The sequence below is a fragment of the Channa argus genome, chromosome 8 (genome assembly GCF_033026475.1).
Source record: "Channa argus isolate prfri chromosome 8, Channa argus male v1.0, whole genome shotgun sequence".
NCBI classification, from domain to species: Eukaryota; Metazoa; Chordata; class Actinopteri; order Anabantiformes; family Channidae; genus Channa; species Channa argus.
Window position 1 is genome coordinate 1,033,794 of NC_090204.1, and position 24,572 is coordinate 1,058,365.

At 38.2% G+C, this 24,572-nt stretch overlaps 1 protein-coding gene across 5 annotated transcripts in view; it reads left to right on the top strand.

Annotated features, from left to right (window-relative positions):
* Nucleotides 1-24,572, top strand: part of LOC137132113 (inactive N-acetylated-alpha-linked acidic dipeptidase-like protein 2) — a 457,260-nt gene that overhangs the window by 122,791 nt on the left and 309,897 nt on the right. The window lies entirely within an intron of this gene.

The window sequence follows — 24,572 nt, forward strand, 5'->3', positions numbered from 1 at the left end:
GCCCTGCAGCCCTATTCACCAACAGTCTCAGAATGCTGTCAGAGAGCTCTTAACATAGCATAAAAATCCCTTACAAGTTGTTCCAGCGGAGAAATGCTTTAGGAGAGGACTCTGAGCAAGGAAAGGGCGAGACGGGAGGAGGTGTGGCTGAGCCTGTTGCAAGGTTGTTTTCATTTGTACAATGCAGTTAATTGGTGGATCAGGGGAATGCAAGCAAGCCTCTATACTGCTGTTTAGGTTGCTGATGGTGCAGCTGTGTGCCACAGGTGACCCTGACCAGGGTATCCATTATACCCATTATTGCTGTTGGGTTAGATTACAGTGCGTGCTGGTGCTCTGAATTACATTGATCAAGACTGTGAAATATGGTTAATGGAGTAAAAGGGTCACTTTATTAAAAGATAATTGCAAACACATCTATAATGAGATGAAGACCATCTACAGCGTCATCACTGTCTGCCACAATCTGATCTATGGCGTTTTACTAACTCACTGATTGCAGATGATATGTTACATTGTGGGCTTGTTTACAGTCTGTCTACATGACCACTCATCTATCCATCCATCCATTATATATTCTACACATCCTGTCGGGGGTTTTGAGGGTCGTGGAGCACATTTTAACTGTTATTGAGTGAGAGGCAGGGTACACCCAGGACCGGTAGCTAATCCTTTGTGGGGCCACACAAAAAGACAGAAATTCACACTTACCCCTAGAGGCAAGTTAGTGTCAACCAATTAATCTAATTTGCACATCTCTGTATCATGTTAAGAAACTGGCATATTTGAAGGATACTTACACAAGCAGGGGGTAAATGTGTACATTTCAGACAGGACCCACAGGCTGGTTCAAGAACCAAGAACCTTCCTGCTGCCGACTGTGCCATGAATAACCACTCATGTTCCTTACAGTTTTGTACTGTGTTGCAGCAAATGTCACTATGTCGTCAAAACTGTCAAAACTGAGGACATGAATGCAATTATTTTAATTAAAATTAGTCTAACAGTTTAACAGCTTTGCGAGGTGGAAGTATGTGCTAAGTAACAGGCCCATGATGACCATGCTGGTGATTTGCAGGTATATTTTTACCTTTGCCAATTTAGTTCATGCTATTAATATGCTATTAAACGTGCGGTATAAAAGACTTTGGGGCAGGTTGCAGGTTGCAATTACTTTTATACCCCCACCCCACACCTGCCTGTCAAATCATGAAAGAGACTACGATGTCTGCCAGGTGCCATGTTATTATCTTTCACCACATGGAGTAGCAATATGTCAATAAGAGGTTAAGTTATATGGTTATATACCTAGAAACTCAATGTAGCTAATCTATTTTGTATCTAACACAATATGTTGAAGCTTTTTTAAAAAGGCAAAGATTATTGCTGCTATTTATACATTAATTGCTAACATTACCAAAAATACTAAAACAACATGAAGTGTCATTTACATCTAGAGTAATGTTACTAATGGATGTAGAGCCAACATCATGTATAGTTTTATGTGTTTTTGTCTATTGCATAACCACTAAAGCTGCTACTTCATTGTAAAAGTAAATAATTTGGCTTCATCATTCTGGGTTATGAGTTGGTTGGTTACATTATAATGTGTTATAATCCACTTTTATAATGCTGCATACGAAAGCTGAATGGTTATACATAATGTTTGGCCAATGTTAGCTGTTTAAACCTTTAACCCATCCAGCAGCTACTAGTAGATCTATGGAGCAGCATTCTATTTCATTTCTAGTCATCTCTGACCACTTAATGAATGTAACCTCACAATCCTTAACACTGAAAACAGTCTCAAGAGCCACTACCTGCCTCTGCTAAATCCAGCCTCATAAGAAGCTTGTAGCTATAAAACGAAGCTGCAACTGCAAATGTGCAGTGCTATGGGACATGTGATCAGTGGGTGGATTTCAGTGTGTTCTAATGTAAAATATAATGATTCAAATGCTATGCTAATTAAAATAAACTGATATGCAAAGGGGCTAAGTGCACACACACACACACTTGAATTCAACTGTGTGTGTTTACAATTAGGAAACAAATGCACTTTGGTGAAAATTTGAGTTCCTTTAGTAAACATGGCAGGTAAGACATCGAACACCAAATTGCTCCTGTGTGTGTGTGTGTGTGTGTGAGTGTGTGTGTGTGGGTTCATCTCCTGTAATTTGCTCTGTATATTAGCCATATGTGCAAACTAAATGTAGATTTACAACCCCCATAGCATATGATTTATCTTGCTTTTAACAAATGATTCCAAAAATTACTGAACATTTGAAGCACATTGGAAAAAAGAAACATTACAATTTAAACTGCAGCCCCTTTGGCAGGATCCACGTTGAAGCCTTAAATCTCTAGTTAAACATTCATGTCCTTCATTTGACACACAATTGCAGAGGGTTTTTACTGCATGTTTGATTTTTGTTCATGAGCAGTGGTACTAATACCGTCTATGGATTTGCACATCATGACAAATTAAGCCCATATTTGGACACACAAAGGTATTATGTCCACCCTGTTAGACTCTATGCTTGTTTGTAATGTTGTCTCTTTGTCAGAATGCATTATCACAGCCTCTTTATTGAGCCATTGGCTATGATATGACCACTCAGCCCCGGCACTGCACACAGTGCCAATGGCGACTAATAGGCCCTGCAGGAAGGGCACACTGCCTGCTGTATGTGTGTGTGTGTGCCTCATTTTGCTCTGAATACTTGAGGGAAAGTGTTTGTATCTAAATTACCCATTGCCTCAGGGTTGCCTGAGAATTTGACGTTCAGCCATCTCCCTCTTTCTCTCTTTCCCTCTGTCCATCAGCCTGGCTGTTACTTAATATTTTCGTCCCACTCTCTCAAAATCTTTCTGTCCTCATTTCTCAAACTCGCTGTGAGCAACATATTTTCCATCCAAGCTGTCAAGCAAATTTTGCACAAGCATTTGAAATTTCTCAAAGAAAAACAGAATTCCCAACTTCCACTAGTTGTTTGAATTAGTAAATAAAGAAAACTTTCTGAATGTCAAATTACAATCATGCAGCTAGAAGACAAAAATGATCCGCGTGTATGACTTGAATTTATTCGTTTCTAGCGAGTGGATATCTCTGGTGCATTTAAACTTGGTTCTTACAGTACATGTAGATTATGTTTTATTAATATGAATAAGTTACCACAGTTAGGAATGACATCTAGAATAAAAGATGCTCTTGTGTCATGAACCTAAACTTTTGTTTGTTTTCCTTTCTCTCTCCACTTCCTGTCAAAGACGTTTATTTTGTATTTCACTTCCTGTTTGTCTTTTAGTGTTATTGGTTTCTTTTTCACCTCGTTATTTCTAATTGTTTATACCTGTTCCCTTTGTTTATTGGTTTATTTAAATCAGCTGTCCTCACTGTTCCTGGCTAGTTCGTCACTTGTTACCACTCACCTGTTGACAGTCTGCCTGTGTTCATGGACAATGAGCCTTTTGTTCTTTCTGGAGAAACCTGTTTGTTGGACTCTGATTCCCCTTGTTGTGGTCTGAGGTTTGGGCTTCTGTTTGTCTTTTCTTCAGATACCTTGTTTAGTGTTCGTTTATCCCTGTTTCTTGGTATCTGTCTAAGTATTTAGGTTGGTTCCTGTGTTTTATTCCAGTCTGTCAGTTTGTTTAGCAGTTGGTTAGGTAGTTCATTTGTTCCATTCTGTTTATCACTTACTTTTTAGTTTACTTTTTAGGTCCCCCCTCACTCAGGTATCTAGGTGATATCGATATTTCTTGTTTGCCCAGCCGGCGACTTGTTTGTATGTGCATTTTTCTGTCTTCCTTCTGGAGTGAATTTCTGTTTGTCTGCTTTCTGTTACTAAATTCTTTACCTCAATCTCTCGCCTTGCCGTCACCTCATTTAGTTCCTTAATACCACACAAATTCTTAGTTGGGGTTCCTTTTTTTTTTTTTGCCCTGGCCTGCCCAGATCCATCAAATTGGAAGGTTTTAAACAACTTCTTAGCCATACTAAAGAGATGCAGGTACCCAATTCTAACTATATAGCAAACACGGGTATATATAAAGATCACAGGATGGCACCAATGTCCCCCAATGGTTTCACTCTTAGCATTTTCTGTTAAGATTTCACTCACTTCAATAATGACAAGTGCTCCTTCACAAAACCAAGTGGCTCTTGTTAATCAAATGACAGTCTTTGCCCTCCGTAGACAACATGACCCTGACAGACGCAGAAGACCTGGGAAAGGGAGTGCAGGTGGTGAGATGAATGCAATATGCAGTTTTACAAATGGATACCACTAAATCTTACAAACAGCACCTTTAATGTGCTTGTGGCAGTGCATTTACTTGTACAATGGGGGAATATTGCATTTGTTTGTTTTTGTTTTTTGGTGCATTCACCTTTTAGTTTTCCCTCCGAATAAAGTAAAGGTGAGTTCAGACTTTGGCCAGGTGGAAGAAAGTGTTGGTAGCATAAAAATACTTTATGTGATAAAAAGAAGTTATCACCAGTGGCTGCCCCGTCAAGCTGCCTCTGTTTTTCAGGAGGTGACAGAATAAATACAATGAATTGGCTTTAAGTCACAGTCCTGCATAAAACATTAAACCAACATAAAAGGAGTTTGTTTGACAGCATTCATCGGACTGACCAACACAAAGTACAATGGGGAAGTCCTAGAAGCTCAGAGCCGATCTAACAAGCAGGACAGTAGATTTTCACAGAAGTGTGTCTTGCAGCCATTTCTGAACAAGTGCAAATTCCAGTTTTATTATTAGCACAAACAATTGTTCATAAACACAAGTTACTGGTGGGTGTAGCAATATTCCAGACCCTCTGCTTAGAGGATTTTGGTTTGGGTGGTAAGTAACAACCAGGCACAGTTTTGCCATGAACTGGTTACTGCTGGTAATCACAAAGCATTCAGCTCTAAAATCTCTTATGGTCACATGAGACAAAAATGAAATAGTTTGGCCACAGTGACTTGAGATATGTTTGGAAGAGTTGCTTCAAGATCACTGGGCCTCCTGTTAAGCATGTTATAGCATCAGGCTCTGAGGATGTTTGCTACCAGTGAACCTGATTCATTGCACATAGCGGATGGAATATTGAAAAAGGAGGATTATCTCAGAATTCTTGAGCATAACCTCAAACCCTCAGCTAGACAGCTGAAGTTTGGTCACAATTGGATGTTCCAACAAGATAATGATGTAACGCTGGTTGGACTGTCCTGACCTCAACCCCATTTAAATTTCTTGGGCAGTGTCTAAAAGTTGGGTCTGTGCCAGAAAACCAACAAATTAAATTTCACACCACCAATTTAGTGTGAAATTACCAACACTAACATTTATTTTATTTTAAATTAAAAATATGAAGCCCCACTTATCAAAATGCCAAAAAATCACCTACACATCTCTATGAAATTTCTCATGTTTTTCATCCACTTCTTCCACTTTGAAAGCCTGAAACCTATTTCGACACAAAATTAGCTGCACCTGAGCAGCTAACTAGATAAAAATGCACCTTTTCATGCTTTGTCTTAATGCACTTGGTCTGGATGTTGCTAATGATTTTTCTGGAAAGACCGCGGTTATTGGTCACAAACCCTCCCCCTTTTATTCCACTGGAAGCTGTCTTAGCCCCTTTAAAGACACTGGTTTGACCCATGATGGAAGTTTAGCTCCAACTTTTACTGCTTTGCACTTTCCTGCTGTATGGAAACATGAGTGTTTCTGCAATGTTTAAGTGAGTTTCATGCCAAAAAGAGATTTTCTAGTAAAAAGCATGTTGTCACACCCTGGAAGGTGGTTGCTACAATCATGGAAAACAGATAAGACATGCAAGATGATTCAGTTTGTCCAGACTACATTAGTTACCTTTAGTTATATTGTAACATTGTACAGTCATACTAGATTAAAAAAAAAAAAAACCCAAGATAACAAATGTAAAATTATAAAGAAATAATTAAAAGACCATATTCCCATGACACTCATGTCTATGGTGAGTATATGTGAACTTCTGACCACAGTCTATATAGTGGTTTAGATCATATGCATTGTTGGCTTACCAGGCGTAGTTTGCCTGATATTCTTCTGTTCCTAGATCTCATTACTGTAGTTATTTTATTATGATAGAAAGGGATTATTTTTGTTAGATTTCATAAGGAGATGGAAACACAGAAATGACCTTGGTAATAATGATGTTCAGCCAGACGTGCTAAGCCTAATATAACACGTTTTTCCTCTCATTTCTAAATGATCAGTGTTGTAATTTTGGGTAAATTTTTGTCTTGAGGATTTTATTAATCGCATTTCATCGGCATATTTGGATTGAAACTCAGCATAGAGACTCTCCAGCCTTTCTTTTTGCCTCTCTCTCCTCTGTGGCGGTAATACTTTGCTTCTTTGCCCTCACGGAGGCATAATCAATTTAAAGAGTTTGTCTTGGGTCATTATTACCTGCTGGAGGACCATCTGTTCACAGAAGCTGCATGGCCAAGAGCTCTGCCAGGCAAAGACACACACTCATACATGAACACACACACACACATACAGTAGCCTGAGGGGTTGCCTGGTAGATGGGAACTGCAATAAGATGTCGGATGTAGAATAATTGCGCCTCAGGAAGGGTAGAAAAAAACCTTTGGTCATATGAATGTATGGTGTATATAAACTATGTATTCTATATATATTATATGTACAATATATTTACACTACATAAGTACTGGCATGTATTTTGACTCTGCCAACAGTGTGAGGTGGCTTCTAGACATGCAGCATGTGTCAGGTACAGATGATGAAGGCCATCTGCTATCACACCCAGCCAAGAGATTCTGGTTAAGGTTAGCACAGGTTATTAGAATTCCACTGACAGCATGGTAACATGTGATTTATCTGTTTCTAGTAACAGCTAACATCGCTCACTGTAGGTACTGTATGTCTCTGACTCACTCACTAACTATAGTCCAGCCAGACCCTTCAGGTCATCTGGTGCTTATCTTCAAATCGACCAAGATATAATAGAATTTGTGTCTTTAGAGGAGGCTTTAAGTGACTTCATAAATAAATAAACTGACATTAACTGACAATAAACTGCCTAAGAGCAGTCACCTAAGATGACCTAAGAGCAGTCACTATTGTTCAAAGTTTTTCATATTTTATATCTTCTCAGGGGTGTGACTGATTTCATGTCTAGTGTGTGAATGACTGTGTGTGTATCATTGCCGCAGTCAGAATTGCCACAGTAAATGTATAGTGTTATATATTTTTAAAAATGACTTAATTTGAAAAATGATAAATACTTCTCTCCATCCAATATTTATTTAAATAGTTAGTAGTTCACATTCTTTTAAAATGTTGGTTGTTGCCTAGTGACCTCTGTGTAAACATCATGCCAACTCTTCATTTAGTGCGTTGTGTCTCTATCGTTCAGTACAAGCTGCTTTCTATCTGCAGACTATAAACCTCTGTTTGAGGTGGTGGAAGCAGTGGTTATATTCAACAGGTCCCATAACATAAATGACCATAAACATTTGGTTATTTGTCCCTTGGTAACTGGCACACAGAATCTTTCTAGTCATTGAAATCAAGAATCTTTGCTTAACATTATCTAACATCACTTTTTTTTTTAATTGTTACCACATTGGGACAGTTCACATTTTTGAAAGCATCATTATTTTGCACAATCACACATCCATAACAATAAATATCTTCTGGTTTAACCATTCTTTGTTAAGGTTGTTATCTTGCTCCATAATCCTTGTGTATGTGAATATCCTTCTGGCTTATCTGGTGATGAACAAACTGTAGATGAGCAGCATTGTTCTTTTTGGAGAGTAGTGGCTTCCATCTTGAAATCTCTGTCATGCACACACTGTTGTTTGGTGTTCTTGATGGATTCATGACCAACATTCCCTCTAATTTTTCATGTGTCTGAGCAAACACACAAACTCCCTGAGCGGTCCCTTAGACCACTGTGAGAAACATCAGACGTGTGCACTGTGCTCACGCCAGCATCACATCTATCCAAATTACATGGTTGATTTAAAATAATAAATGACAGCATTTACAGTTCTGTTAGAATACTTTTAATTAAGTGCTTTAGCCCACTTACAATGAAAATTACAAAAATCTTGTTCATGACCTGTGTAGTATGTTAACGCTCATAGAAGTATAAATATTTAATTTCAACTGCGGCAAAACATGAACTGCCAACCAAACCAAGCCAACCATGAACTCCAATTTTGAAAAAACTATTCACATCTAATTATACAGCTCTGACTTGTATTATGAGTATGAGCCAGTGTGTGAAGCTCCTGCTGTGCACCAGGAGAGAGTCCTGAAACTCTTTGTCTGCAAAATCCAGTACATAATGACACAATTATTTGCATTTCTACTACTCATAAACATGTGACAGTATTTAATGATCAATATCCATAAATGAAAATTGTAAATAACTTCCCGTTCGTTTTGCCATTATTATTATGGGTCAACATAAGCAGCACTTAGCATCATTAGCGTGTCTTCACTCGGCCACACCGCTTTCCTAGCTAAAACACCGGTGCACGAGGACGCTGTCACAGCCTGTCAATGACATTGATTAGCTAAGTAAATACGTATGTGAATCGCATCATTGGCAGGAGAGGCCAGTCACTCACTGAATCACATTGCAAAATAGCACCGAATAAATTGTTATGGGTTTATTTTATTTTTAGTTTATTTTCAAATCAGGTTGGATCTTTTTTTGTGCGCCGAGCAGATTTTCGGTTGGCGGAGACCATGTCAGCAGTGCGCAATTGCGCACGCGCACAGCTTAGGGGGAACTCATGAATGAGCCAGTTCCCCCTACTATTAGCTACTGCAAGAGACAGTCCCCTTGAGTTCGTTGTGACCAGACTATTCCACACCTTGCGTTTGGTGTGATTTTTGTTGTTTACCACCATGGGGAAGGTCTACAGTAGTGTTGAATGATGTCTATTTGTACATGTGGGGTCCAACTACTGGGGTCCAATTATTTTGCAACCCTTCTTGAGCCTGATAAGCATCAACAACTCTTATTCTATAAGCTGACTCTTTGTGTGTTTGAGTGTTTATTAGTGACAGTGGCGGGTGATAATGAGTGATGTGCATTAGCTGTTCAGCAGCACGATCTAAGCCCTTTTTTTAGAGCTAATTGTGTGTTTGTGTACAGAGGGTTTGAGAGAAGGTGTGACTTTCATAGAGCAGAAGTTGATCAAATGTGAGTCACGGGCTGGGCGAGCAAAAACAACCTCATTTATCTCTCTGATATCCTCATGACACTTTTGTGAAAATGTAGGTGTTAGTCACAGGATATCTAAGCACATTATAGAATACATTACAGGTTTAATGTGACAGCAATAAAAAAATACACACAAAACAAAATAAACTCTAGGGGATGGAATATTTTTCATGTGCAACTCTAGCAAATCTACTTGCGGCCATATTTTGTTAGTACCTTTTCTGCAGAAAATGTAAAGTTAAAGTTCACATTCCTCGTGATGGAATGATTATTTTCTCTAGACCTAAAGCGCCTATCATGGTGCCTCTGCTAAATTTTCGCCCCTTTACCATTCAGTGCTGCACCAAATTTAAAGAAACGATAAATAACAATGGCTAAAAATGGCTAAATGACTTTTCCATCTGTGATTCTTCCTGACATTTATACTCTTATGGAGCTGTGCTTAACATGTACTTATTATTTGATGCATTACTCTTTCTACATACAAATTACTTAATGTCAGTGGCGTTTATACTCCTCTCTTCTTATGCGGCCACTTTGGACTGTGACCACTTTACTAAAGTGTCCTTGTGTGTTCACATATTTTCTGTTCATTGTGTCAAGATTATTATTATTTGATGCATTGCTCTTTCTACATGCACATGAATTAATGACATTAGCCATTATACCTGTTTTCTCATGAGGGCACTTTGTACTTGAACCACCACCACATTTGTCCTGCTCACTGTTTTAAGATTGCACAAACACTCAAAAGCTAGAGGTCTTGGAGAGAGATAAGGGAGACAATGAAATGCTTGGAGAGGATGCTGTGAATGCCTTAGATTTTCCCTGTGTTTTACTCTTATGATCTGGTCAGGCAATACTTAAAGGGCAACATCCCTCTGGCTTCCCTATATTAAAACATTTTCCTGTTCCTAACTAAAAAACTCCTCCAGATGACATCAACCTGAAAAGTTTTTCATCATTAGTAGTTTAGATGATGTCATCTGGGGAAGGTGTGATAAAGCAGATCGATCATGATTACAAACTTCACAGTATGAGCAACAAGACGACATGATGAGAACTGAAGGTTCCTCCAAGTGATTTCATCAGGACATTTTTTCAGCTAGAAAAAGTGCCATATTTTATTATAGGGAAATCAGAGGGAAGTTTAATTGCATTCAGTAACATGTAGTACGCAGAGTAGATTAAAAACAAGCAAGTTCAATATCAGTGAAGACATCCTTTAAGCATAGTGAACCTTTGTATCTGTGTTCAGAAATTGATACCCCCTTCCAGAATAGCACCCTTTTCCTTCCTTTGAAAAGTTGTTTATGACGTGCCTACAACAAAAATTTCCCCAAGCCCAGTTTTTATTGGTCTGTAAAGCAGGCAAATCCTTGTCTGGCTGAGCTGCTTTAGTGCATTCACTTAAAAGACTTTCTGTTGACTCCTGCACACATGTAATGGAATAAAAAAATTTAATTAAAATACACTTGTTTTGTTTGACCTAATGACTTGGGTCCAATTCGGATCAGTCAAAAAGTGTTTTGGGTTTTTTTTGTCCTTTTTCTTATCCCATGAGTTCCGGGTCGGTACAGCAGGTCATTGTCCGCATGTTGATTTGGCATCCCCTTTGGTACGCCCTTCCTGACGCAACCCTCACCAATTTCTACAGGGCTTGGATCGGCACTGCACAAGTGAGGATAGAAAAGGGCTGTTGGGGATCCAGTCTCTTGTCCAGAGACACTTTGACATATCGAACCACTGATCCTATGGTCCTTGGATGACTGCACTACCAACAGAACTACAGCTGCCCCTAAAGTAAATAGTAAATGGTCTGCACTTACATAGCGGTTTCCTACCTATTGGCACTCAAAGCACTTTATACTGCTCATACTCATTCACCCATTTGCACTTACAATCACACGTGCACTCATACACCAATGGGGGAGCTGTTATGCAGCTGGGCCAACACTTACTGGGAGCAACTAAAGTGAGGTTCAGTGTCTTGCTCAAGGACACTTCAACATGTGACCGGAGGAGCCGGAACCAACAACTGTGGTTGATTGGTGGACGACCACTCCACCTCCTGCGCCACAGTTGCCCCAAAATAGTCATTTTGAGTGCAGTTGCTGCCATTCTCATGATTTTGTAAGGGTAAAAAAAATCTTGATGGAGGTGCCTGTGTTGTTTTGCTACGTAGTTCTGGTCAAGTTCTAAAAGGGTCACCTTGGGGCATGGAACAAACTACTGTGACCTGTCTTCATAAGAATATAAGCAGTCATATGGTCGGGCTGTAGCTGTATGGTAATTCAGCCACTTGATAACGATTCTGCAAATCACTGGTTGATCTGCCTCTACATACTGTACCAGTCAGACATTTATAAAAGCAGGTGCTGCATAATGTAAATTCAAGAGGCAAGTAAGTCTTGACTACACTATAGTAACACAAATCATGGTGAAGAAATCTTAACAAATTTGGACCCAAAGGTTCTGAAGTAGGCTTAAAAAAGTCATCTGGACATGCTTGAGATCTCTGTGGAATAATGCCAGTGCCAGCATTTTTTTTTTTTTTTTTTTACCTAACCCAGTAATACAATAGGAAATATGAAAAAAATCAGTATAATGGATTCATTGTTAGATTTAGTAGCTGTTTGGGGATTCTTAAATATACCATTTATTTAAAAAAACTGACAAAATTATCTGTAAAATCAGTGATGTCTTGTTTTCTTTACGGTTTTCTTGAAATGCTACAGAATACATGTGCCCTGCTGTGACTTGGTTCATTGTTCTAGTTTAAAATCCCTATTAACACACATCTTAATGATTTACCTACCTTCTTATACCTAGTTTGTGGTGATAATTAATGTATTGAGTGCAGCTGTAAATCAGTTGGTAAAGCAGTTGTCCACGAATCACAGAGTCAGTAGTTTGACTTCTAGTCCTCCTGGCTATATGTTGAAGTCACCCTGGCCAAGACACTGAATCCCAAAGTTGTCCCTAGTGTCTGCTACCTATTTGTAAGTCATTTTGATAAAAGCTAAATGAATAAATGTAATTGTTGTGTTGTTGTTGCGTTACATAGAGTATTGTCCCAGCCCTCTGAGACACAGTTTTGTCTTTCTTACTCTGTCTGCCAATGTCCAAAGTGGATAGGAACCCTCAGCCTGAGCTAATTGATAGGCTTCATGTGTAATTAATGGTCTGACACAGGCTAATGAAGCTAATGATGGTAACTGGGCTAGCGTATGGGTGCCCCGTGGGGCTCCACACTCTGCACTCTAATTTAGATAAATGACGCCCCAGGTTATACCCGGCTATTTGCATTTCATTTGGTGGAGGCCGAGTGAGAACTGGGGATTAAACAGGGGGATTGATGGGAGAGATCAAAGAGGAGAGGTGTTCAGGTTTGCAGGAGTGGGGAGATGAAGGTGTTTACTCCAGTGAACGTGTGTGTATTTGTAGATATCCCCTTGGCCATTCATGATGCTGTTGTCAGATAAAGGAATTGGTAACAGAAGGGGCTGATGGCAGCTGTCAAAAACGGGCAAAAAAAAAAAAAAAAAAGAACGACAGGAATTGTGTCTGTGTGTGAGGGTGTGTATATTTCCATGAATGCACACAGGTTTGTAATCACTGTATATTGGCCCTTTGGAGGCTTGTCACTGTCAGCTAGAAAGTCTCGAGAGGAAATGGAGAATCACGCTGTCTGTCAAAGAAGTCAGCATGTTGCAACCTATGCAACACACTGTGTACAGTAGGAATACACTGCAAATAGTTAATGGGTTGAAAGAAAGCCTTATTGATAATGCTTTAATAAGGTCCTAATCTGAATTTACATAATTTTCAATCACTTTAGTCACTGGTCCCCTGGGGACTTTAATCAGAATGTAGCATGACTAATAAAAATGCCGCCTTCTCAAAATCACTTATTCCCAGTATGTGGCATGTTAACAGCTGCTAAGTCACAAAGACATTTGTGAGAGGTGTCATCAGGTTTAGGATGTGTTAATGCCTCAACTACTGTAAGGAATAGAGGAAAATTATCTGATTTTAACATGATAGAAGACGTGGTACTGTAATAAAAGCCCTGATTCCAGGCAGCTCTTATAAGTAACTTTATGTTGGTGTGCTTCACAGAAAACTTTTGTAATTTTGAAGAATACAACACTAGTCGTTCAGTAAAATACTGCAGAGGTCAATCAAGTATGTATGTCAAAAAGCACATACATGACTGTGTAAAGTCCATTTTAGCTTTAGCATTTCACCCGTAGCCTTCACATTGACCGGTTTAGTATGCACCACACCCCTTGTGCAGGCAGCACTAACATCTTACTGTACTCACAAGGCTACCAGGACGCACAGACAAACCTCTCCAGATCATTCAAGATACTCCAGTAGGTCTCATTTATGATCAGCCAAAAAGGACACTCCACTACTCAGACTGTTGCACTGGCTTCCAGTAGCATCCAGCTTCCACGGCATCGGATTCAAAGTTCACTTACAAAGTGGTCAACTCAAAAGCACCTTCCTATCTGAAGTCACACAAAAGTGAAACATATTTCTTTTATATGAATAACTTACCCCCTGCCTTATTTATATTTACAATTAGTCATTTGACAGATGCTTTAATGCAAAGAAAGTAAAACAAAAGCTAACCTCATTTTAAAGCTGCTAACTGCTCCATTATCCTTTCTTTTACTTCTTCTTCTCAGTAAGTTTTGCTTTTCTGTTTTGATCTTATCTTGTGATTTTATGACATCAACCAATCAGCTTGATTGCTGTGCAGCTAAACCCTGTGAATGCCATTAAAACTTCTGCAAGAAGCCACCAAGTTATAGGATCACTTGCTCAAACTAATATTTCAAAGAAAGCTTTACAGATGACTTTAATGAAGGATTGTTAACAAAGTTGTTACAGTGAGAAAATAGATCAGAAATGCAGTTATGAAAAACACAACCTCTGTCTATGTATATGTTCCCTCTTTCACAGTATGTACAGTATACATTACAGTATCTCAGCTTTCAAACATGCATTCAAACATATTTTTATATTGAAGCATCTTAAAAACTTAGATGAACAGAACCCCCTCTTAGTAAGTTCATGCATGTAAATGATCATCCAATCAATGTAAAGCAACATTCAGCTTAAATATTCAGGATGCTTGACCAGCAGAATGGATAGATTAAACCTGCTAAAGTAGTTCATAATATATGACCAAGAGTGTGATTTTTAAGGCTTATTTTCTAGTATAAACAAGCTGAGTAGAAAATGGATTACTTTATGTTGATAACCATGTTGTGCGAGGTTTATTTAAACCAGAGGAAACAAAGTTATGGTTCACGCTTTAAACCTGACTGAAAGAAATAACCAAGGGCAACAGGAACAGGAGGACCCTTGTGCATTTCTGTAACCTGTCAAGCAAAATACTGCTATATATATCGTACCTTGTGGTTTGGGATAGTGCATGTTTGTGTGGGCTTGTCAGTCAGGCAGAAAAGGCTACTTTCAGTAGGATTCTATAAATGAGACAATGGGCTGATGCTACAGTAAAGTCCCCCCCACTGGTTTGGATTTATGCTCAAGCTCAGTGTTTACTGTTACATGTAGGCATTGTTGCACCTGCTCTCTGAGCAGGATCTCACTTGAAGTGTAACACCTCAGGGGTTAAGGTTTTAGAGAAATGCACAGATGAACACACTGGATGTCCACCATAAATTTCCCTTTGAGACAGGTCCTGTCAAAAGGTCTTTCCAATGGGTTTATACTGGAATATAATTCAACTGTCACTCATCATTTTTATGGGAAAACATAGTCAGCAACACTGGTAATATGTGGTACACATTCAGCACACTCCACCAGCTGGTTGGTTAGTTGATTTGGTGCTGTTGATTTGTAGTCTGGTGACTGACTTGGCCAGTTCAAAACCTTAAATTCTTTATTGAACTCTAATGGCACTACCTCCACCATGCTCAACAGATGAGCACGTATGGTTTGGCTCTTTGTAATTGCATTTACACACAACCAGTTTACAGTTTGCATTCTTGGGAGAGCTAACAGCTAATTGCTTAACTGCCATATCAATGGGAAAGCTGGTTTCCAAAAACAATTTAGGGGATTATGGAACCCTAATCTGCCCAGAAGAATGTCTCCTGGGGGACACAGGTTTAGAAATGTTACCAAGTTTCTAATCAGCTTTCTCCAACAGCACATGTGTATAACAAAAGGCCACAGACAAAGTCCAACTGAAAATTCATCCAATACAAAGTACATTGAAAAACTGCAGTGGAAAGCAACTTATTCACTCACTCTACAGTTTGTGCCGTATGTCAGCTGAAATCAGGTTACTCTTATTCAACATGTAGACACATATTTCTTATAACCAGGTTTCTTAAATCCATTCTCATTCTATTCCACAATTACTCAAAAAAGCTGATTTCTCAGAGTAACCATTACCTAAGTGCATGTAAATGCCGGCAGGAGCAGATCCTTCCTTCCTCCTCAGCTTGGCCTTTTTTTGACTTTGGTAGAGAAGTTAATCATGGTCCCATTAGTCAATAAAACTTTGCTACAGAATGTCTGTGGCTCATCCCTGTGCTTTTTCAAACTTTTATTTACTATTACTAGCACCTTTACTAATCTTTGCCTTCTTAGTGACAGTAATAAACAAATCTCAAGATCTGGACAACAGCATTTTTGCACTACCGGTACCTTCATATTGAAGTCTATGGGCGCTATGCTAAATTAAACTACAAGTTGATGAAACTGAAGTAATGCAACAATGGTGTAGTTTTTTTAAAGCCTAAGAATAGCTTCTTATTCCTGGCATTTGTATTTAAGTTTTAAAAACCACAAAGTAGTGTCATTAAGATTGTATTGCTAAACAAAATATGTAAAAGTCATAAATGTTTGTTTGTCATTCAAATTGTTTTCTGCAATAATCCAAATGCCAATGAAAAAGATCCCACTGGGGATGTTAACTACTAGGTTTGCCTACAAAGAAATTTTATTCCTGGGGGAACTCTCTTCTTGTCTGACAACACGTTTGTTGAGATTATTTATTATTCATATAGTTTTTAAATATCCATGTGATCTGGATGTTTTTTAATAAGTCAAATCAAATGCAACTGTCCTGATTATTCTCAGAACAGCACTATTTAGGCATGATGGCAATTTTGTAAGCTCAGTGCTCCTTCCCAAAATCCACCCATCACAAAACAAGAAACCCTGACCTTCAAACATAATGGACTACATAAGCTGTTGGCTTGTGGGTAATGCAGTTTTTAATGGACTGCCTTGAACTTTCAGAGCCAGGAATGCAGTGAGAATGAAGGCGGGGGCAGGAAGAGAGGGGGAAAAACTGAAAAACTCTAACAAGAAAAAGAACGGGGTATAGAGAGGAAGAAATACAAAACAACAGCTAGATAAGAATGTTTGCCTGTTATTGTTTTCTGTGTCTAACATCCTGAGACATGGCCTGTGGTATTCAGGAGATTTAATGCGGAGGAGAAAGAGAGATCCATAAAGGCTCTGCTCTCCCTCAACACCCCAGGGGAAGCCATCTTTAATTCATGAACACTATAAAAATAAAGGTTTTTCTCTGATGGCCCTGCAGCCTGCAACAAACTCTCACAGCTACATGGCACCAGGCAGATGTTGATGCTGTTGTTATGGATGGATAGCAGCACATGAGACCCAGGTTATATTTTATGCAAAAATGAACAGAGTCTTCCTTTGGCTGTGCTATTAAATGAATTTCAATAATCTCGGTGTTGATTCTGTCTCTCTGCAGACACCAGGAAGGAACATGACAAGCAGACTTTAAATTAACTGGATACTGCTTTGACGCTGTAGCTGGTGTCATGTGGGCCATTGCTGCATTCTCTATGCTTCCCTCTACTCACCCAAAAAAACAGAACCTAACCTCCTCGTCTCTGGCACTTAATCATACACAAGATGTTGGTGTGTACAAAGTGCACAACATCCCCTTTTTTATACCCCATTATTCATTAAAAATTGTGCTTCAAAGCATTTCTTGATTCCAATTCTTAGTCATCAACCAAGTATATAAAAACATCCACATCTTTTCAAACGTTGACTGAGATCTTAAGAACGCACTGATATACATTCCTGATGCTGTCCTCCTGTAAGAAAAGAGTCCATATGTTGTTTGAGCCAGCAGGCTTTTGCAACCAACAGTAACATATTACAATTGGATGATCTGTAAAAGCTGCAATTATTATAACATTGGCAAAGGAGAGAGTTGGTGATATATGTATAGAGAAAGACTCAATGTTAGAAGAAGGTTGAGGTGGATGGATGGGTCAGAAACACAGGTTCTTTTCCCTATAAGAACCGGCATTTAAGCAGCATTCATGTGTGAAATGTGTTTTCATCCCTAACAATCCCATGTTTAACCACACATTTATTACTGAAAAGATGATGATGATAGTCCTGTAAAGTTTAACCACTGTCTCTTTAGTTGTTTCTGTGCCTAAACCTTCGTTGTTCTTGTACCTTAATACAATCAAATTGTGATTGTTCAGAAATTATGGTCAGGATTGTTTCCATGACAATGAATGCCCAGTTTACCAGCTGCCACTAAAGAGTTATCCTTGGAACGTGTGAGAGGGTGGCGATAAACAACAAAGATTACTGGACTTTTGGAGTTAGAATTATATCGCCAAACTCTAAATAGTAGAAAATCGTTTTTCTTTAATTTCCTGTAGAGTTATTACATTTATTTTACAGCAACTTATAACGATTTAAATCTCACATGGCATATAGGATATGTCCAATTTTACGTTAAATGGTTGTAACTTTAGGATTCACGCCAAGATCCAAAGTCTCATATCCTCTGGTCACTCATCCTTTAACTCAAAACTGTTTTGGACATTCCTAATGTGCTCTCTGAGAAGTGAAGTCCACTGCATGCTTGTTGCAGAAGGGTAAATCATTGTAGCATGCATGCAGACCTGCTCAGTGTCACTAGTTATTGATAGGCTGACTAGTAAAACAATAATAAAATAATTCATTTTTTAGCTACCTTTAGCTACAGTAGCTACCTAAAACCAAGTGCAACATAGCAAATGTGCTACATGGTATTTACATGCTGAAACTCGGAATACAAAACCATCAAATTCTGCACAAATGAAGCACAGACCTTAAATGAAAAACAGTCAAACCATGCACCTGAAGAACAAGAAGGCAACACGCAGATGATGGACGTGTTAAAGAAGAAGTCATCTTACCTGCTATAATAAGTCTGAAAAAGGCTGACAACTACATCTTTCAATGAAGAAACGCAGGTGTCCTCCAGTGAATGTCCAACACACCTGAGGTATTAATGTTTTTTTTTAAATGATGCATACTTTCATGTACTCAAATTTCTTGTATTTTTGTAACTACATCAATCAGCCTCAAAATTACAAGTACTACCTCAAGTACCTTAATTTAAAAAACAAAAACAATGACCTTTTTTTTTTTAGAACAATAATACAACCCCAACTGCTCCCAAATTATAGTTGGATTATTATCCGTAATGTATTATTCAAGGATGTGTAACTAGATGATGGTAACTTTGAGGATGTTCTCATGTACTGTATAATTTACGTGGGATTATGAATAATTTCTTGTGTTTGTGAACTTTCCTTCTGCCCCCCTGCTATGTCTTTGGGGCAGGGAAGAAGGAGAAGCCATGATTGACAGCTCACCACATGCTCTGTAACTACAGCAGCTGACAGCATCATGTCAATTGAAATGATTGAAAAGTGTTTGGGGAAATATGGTCCTTCTCTTGCTCTTTGTCTCTGTGCCCTGATCACACAAAACATGCTCAGCCACCTCACCAGCAGTAATTTCTGAGTGAGAGGCAGATCTATTGTAGACTGGTGAAAGACAGTAGATGCAGAAGATGACCTATCAGCCTGTTCTGAACTAAAAGGCACTATTTAAAAGACAGTTTTGTTCCTCAAGCCTGTATTTGTCATCCTATATAAGTAGTAGGTTTACACAGATAAGTATGTGTGTGTGTGTGTGTCTTTGTGTGCCAGTATTTAATATCAGATAAAGGATTTGAAGGGCAACTTTGTCCCTGCATACCAATGCTATTGTTCCTCACCTCTTCAAAGCCGCAGAGCTGTTTATGATTATGGAGAGCTGTGAAGGTCAAACAGAGCTGTTGTTGCATCAGTGTTTTGATATGCAGAATTTGATCTTAGGTCTATACAGATAAGTGGCGTCTAATAAAATGCCCCCAATTTAAGCTGCAATTGTATATAATATGCCTGCATGATTCACTCGAAAAACAACATAATTAATTTAATTTGTTAGGCCTATTATTTTCACTGTGGCAGCTTTGCATTGTCATTATATTGATGCAGTTCTGATGCACACTCTTAAAGTATAGGAACGGGAAGGCCAGTTTATTTGCTTTTGTTGTACACTAAATACATTTAGGTTTAAGATCAAAAGTTAGACAGATGAAAGTCCACAATTTTGATTTTATTTAGTGTAATTTACACCTAGAGAATTATTATAGTAAAGCAAGCCATTTTGAATCATAGTAAAGAGTGATAAAACAATCAGAAGCTTTGCACAAACATTGGGCATAGCCATGAATTTAGGTGCCTAAAAAAAATTAATCCACTGGCAACATATAAGCAGCAACGTATGATGACAGATGCATTATGATATCTGAAGAAAAAAACTCCAAACAACAGTCAGTGATACTAACTAACCAACTCCTCAGAGCAGGGGGAAAGGTGTCACAAGCTACCATTTGTTGAAAGTATATGCAACCAAAAATTTATTTTACTTTAAAATGATTGACAATATGTTTGCTGATGTTTGATGGGCGTCATCTGATGTAAAAGCTGCTATGTGCTTTGTGTAAATTCTATCAAATAAAAGCTAACATTCCGAACTTCTGAACTCTCATATCCATCATTTGATCTTATACCCAGATGTCTTCAGTGTACATTTACAGTGTTGTGACACTTTTGGAGGGGGCTGAAACCAGCATGTTAAGGTTATGGAATGATAGTTTGATGCAAACCACTAAAAATCAATGGGAATTCTACTGAAAACTGCTACTACACATGCACCAGATCTTATATTTCAAATGGAATGCGTTTGACTTGAAGCAGCAATGCATCTGCTCAACCTCAGTCCTCTGAGATGCCGGGGCTGTCACCTTTGTTAAAATCAGGTCTGAAAAGGTGTAGAGATACTGGTACAACTTGACAGTATCAAATGCTGTTACACTGTAAAATGGAGCTGTGAGCTCAAAGAGCAACATTTGGTTTTTATCCCAAATCCACCGTAAGTGGAACCACCTTAAAAATTCAGTGGCTGAGACCAGAGGCACATGTTGTCCCTTCACCACATGATTTATTGAAAAAGAGCTTCAAAGTATGGTGATGTTTCGGTCACAGACGTCAACCATTAATGACATTTAACAAGTAATGAAAAGAAGGCAGTGGAGCAACAGCCAGAGGAAGATTAACAAAGTTTAGAACCGGTTCTAAACATGATTGCAGAAAAAGGTTCTTTAAAATGCAATTCAGGTCCGTCAGAGCATCACCAAGGAAGAAACTTAACACAGTATCTGGAGGTTTCCACCAAGACAAAAGTTGATATTCTTCATTTAAAACATGTGATAAGTCAGAAGAGATGCTATTTGCATGTATAAGCAAGAGGTTTCTGTTATCTTGCTGTACCACCAGTCACAGACTGAACAAATTGTAAGTATTAAAGCTGACTACTTTATAGTTATTAGTTTATCCAAATACCTTTGAGCTATTAAAACTGAGGCTTTATGAATAATAAATTGTTGTAATTTCTACACAGTTCTTTTAATATCATCAACTAACCCCTTACATTTGAACAGTTTACACTTTAAGTTTGATATCTAGATTGTTACATATAAGGAGCCAAACTGACAAAAAGTCTATTACTGTCCAAATATATACGGACCATCCTCTAATTTAAGATTTAGAGCATTGCCTGTGCTTGTGTTAGTTCTCAAGTGTGATGTTAAAATTAACACTGCATCACACAACAAAGTACTTTATGCTAATTTTATGGCGTCATCACCACAGCTCACACTCAGCTGAGGAAACATAAAGCAACACTTCAGACTGCACCAGTTTTTACAAGGATTGTCTCACATTTCTACATATCAGATTTATGTCAACAGACAAATTACAAAGATGCTGTGATAACATAAATCATTCAACATGTAGTGACTTTAAGTTATAAATTCATTGTATTTACATTTACATTTCTTCCATTTCTGGAAGTTAACAATATGGTTTCATATAATTATGCTCTAATAGTCCTTCAGTAAATCCTTAAAGAAGATCTCTCTCCCTCTCCATCTATGTCTTTAGTCTACATTCCTGGCATGGGATTTATTGGATTTACAGTGTATGGCCATTTGTTGGTGTCCAGTAAATTGTAAGGCAGATTTCCATTGATATCACTGAGCATTCACATTTCTGAGCATTACTGCATTTTAAAGGTGATATATGTGCCTGAAGAGGACAGCACTGGTCAGTTAGACGGCATTATAAAAGTATTAATGTCCCCAACAGTTTTTGCTATTATAGTTTAAATTACTAAAACTAATATCTGACTCTGAAGAGTAGGAAGAACATTGGAAGAAGAACCCATCAGCTCCAGCTGGAATAAGTGATAAGGTCTTGCGGATGGATTTTTCACCTTTTAGTACGAAGTACCGTAGATTGTGTGCGTGTTATCTCACAGGTCATATAATCTATTAGAGGTAAAGGGCATGAAATGTCCATTGGCATTTACAATGGTGGTTAGTTTATAGGAGGACATTGACAAGTTGAAGAGTTGAACATTTGAAACCTTCTACGTTCTAATCATTATTGACACTTACATAAATGTTACATACAGAACCGTATGAAATTGTTGACAATGGGAAATAAACTTTAAAAATTAATAACAAAATATGCAGTTTTATCAGATGAATGGATGGACATGCAGACAAGAGTCAGCTTATCAAATTACCTCCCAGATTACAGTTCATAGTTTGCCACTTGTGGGTTTTTAGGAGGCTGCTATTCTCCACTTTAACAAAATTAGGAAACATACCTTAGGTGGCAAGTCTTTACTCAGGATCTAGTGGGTTATGTCCTGGTGGTTTTCAATTTTATACACACAAAATGTAAGAAACAGCCCAGAACAAGAGACATAGGATGTAGTAACAAGACTTTCTTCCTCCAACATCAGGCTTGAAGCCCATTAGAATGTGTGTGTCTGTAAGAAGAGGTCAGCAGTTAAATGAACTTTTGTTCCATTTTAGTGAGAGAGTCCTTCATCTGCATTGAGCTAGAAGTAATGGAAGTGTGGTGGAGCATTGCAGATTGATTCCAGGGAACTCCCAGACCTCTTCTCTCTGCTTTTTAGCCTCTGTCCTTCATCTGTAAACACTTTGCCTCTTCTTTCCTGCCTTACTGTTTTTTAAACGTTGTACTGTGTGTCTCTGCCACTGTGCCTTCAGTTTTCTCCTCACGCGCCTGTCTTCCCTCTTCCCCAGAACTCTACCTCTAATTGTCTCTGTGTATCTCTCTGTTCAGCTTTCTACCTCAAGCTTGTCTTGGATATGTGCTTTGAAACAAAAGCTCTAAAATACAAACAACTGTACGTAGAAATTAGATCAAATATCTAATGATGTAACTGTCAGTTGTCACATTTCTGTTAATGTTGCACACTCTGCCTGTCAAGCAAATCAAAGCACATTACATGTATTTGTAGCTATTTGTGTTATTAATTACCACAAGAATTTAAAAAAAAATTCCTATAAGTTACTTGTTACTTAAATTTTATCTGTTATTTGTTTTATTTGTTATTTTTTTTTTTTGTGTGTGTATTAGTTTATTTTTACTTCTAACACAGCTAAGTATGACAGAACCTTTGCTTAAGAACTACTAAAGTTTTCTGCTAAACTGTCTTCGTATTTCAGGTGGTCAACTGGCCGTTCTTGATTTTTTTGAAGTTTCTTTCAGTTTCTGTCCTGAAGTCTTGTGTGTGCACATGGCCCTGTAGTCTCATGCCTTTTTATTGGGGCTGGGGGATCATTTATCTACGAACGACAAGAACAGGCCTTAAACTTAAAAGGGGAATAATTATTGTGAGAAAAAGGTGCAAACAAAACCAAAAAACAAAAAGAAAAGACTGGAAATGTATCACTTTACAGTATCTGCAAAACATTTACTGACTAGAATTATTGCCTTGTGATGGTTTGACCACATGCACAGTGGGACAAGAGAATCCCCAAGACGTTCCTCGAGCACTGTCTCGGTCCAACTTGCATTCTCCGATAAAATGCATTACAGCTCCCTGTAGTGCTTTAAGTCTTCATAATTGTGTGCTGGGAGAGAGCTGAGAGGCTCCGGTCGGTCACTTAGCCCAAGTAGCATTTAACCACATCTATCCGATTTTCTTGCACTTCTAATAAAGCATGACATGCTGCAAGCCAAATGAGCAGGATTAATCTGACCCAGGTGGCTGAAACATACTCTGCAGGGAAGTGTCGGTATAGATTGTTCTTTTTTTTTACTTTGTTGTGCTTGTATCATTACAGTATAATGCCCAGGTGTCTGAAATGAACAGAAACCTCTTCATACCCCATATTTCCCACATTACGATGTGAGCAATGCCATTAGAACAAAACATTACAAAATTATATTAAAAATGCAGTGAAGCCAGTTGTTTAAATACCTACAAGTGAATTTTATTAGTATATAAATATATTTCAATTGACTTGTGATGTTTTAGGAGCTCAGCTCCTCCATACGAATAAATGAGTGTATTTGTACACTTTGGGGGTCAGTGGGTGTCGAATTATTTATGTAATTATGTTTCTTTTTCACGTCCACAAGAAAAGTGTTTGTAGTTCTAGAAATTCCTACGCAAGTTTGTGCAGAGAAGGTAACCAGTAGGTGAATCATGATGGTAAAGTGTCATAATCTTTGAATAAATGAGGTATCACATTTATTAATACAAACAACATTACAATGGGTGGATGGTAGGTGTACAACGCATATAACTGTCACATCACAGATCCCAGTTTGACACCACATGTCATGAAAAGCACTTTGGTTAAGGTTTAGCAGAGATTGTAGTTTTATTTGAAAGTATATAATTATGTTGTGCCTGAAGCCTCTGTGGATTTGGGTTTTGTCAGGTCACAACACATTGGTACAGGTAACGACTATTGAATGTTGTAATGCAATATATTTCTGTGGAAAAGAAATACATTTGGTAACATTTTACTGACTCTTCATTCACATACTGTAAATTAATAATATTTCCT